Source organism: Neomonachus schauinslandi, chromosome 2, assembly GCF_002201575.2.
Source record: "Neomonachus schauinslandi chromosome 2, ASM220157v2, whole genome shotgun sequence".
Classification (NCBI taxonomy): domain Eukaryota; kingdom Metazoa; phylum Chordata; class Mammalia; order Carnivora; family Phocidae; genus Neomonachus; species Neomonachus schauinslandi.
Window position 1 is genome coordinate 163,000,814 of NC_058404.1, and position 537 is coordinate 163,001,350.

Here is a 537-nt window from a genome sequence, read left to right on the forward strand (position 1 = left end):
ACCCCAAACCCTCCCCTCCTCCTTCTCCTCTCACTCCCAATTACCCTCTCTTCCCAACACCTGCTCAATCCTATTACCCCAACGTCTGCCCCCTCTCACCACTCCCAGTTACCCACCAACCTTCCTATGCCTCTCCCGCCCGCCGGACTCAACTATCCCATCACACCCCAATCCCTCCCACCACCTCGCTCTCCCGTTACATCAGCCCTCATCTTCGTGCCCGCCCTCCTGCCCCACTCGGCCGCTACCCCCATTCCCCCCCCCCATTGTTCCCCCCCCACCCCCGCCATCCAGCCCTTCTTCCCATTGTCCCCGCCCCCGCGCTCCCCTCGCACTCACCCGCCTTGCTCACGGAGCCGCCCGCACCGCTCAGCCCCTAGGAAATCCTCACCCCTGCGCCCCGCTCGCTCGCTCCCTCTCTTTCTGCCCGCGCGGTGCCACCCCCGGCCCTGCCCGCTAGCGCCCGCCGCCGCCTCCACCTCCATTCACCCCAGGCACTCCGGTCCCAGCCCTTCATCGCACGTCCCGCCCCCCCCG

At 68.2% G+C, this 537-nt stretch overlaps 1 protein-coding gene across 2 annotated transcripts in view; it reads right to left on the reverse strand.

Annotated features, from left to right (window-relative positions):
• DCUN1D4 (defective in cullin neddylation 1 domain containing 4) overlaps positions 1-537 on the reverse strand; it is a 69,287-nt gene that overhangs the window by 68,277 nt on the left and 473 nt on the right. The gene's annotated exons all lie outside the window — the stretch shown is intronic.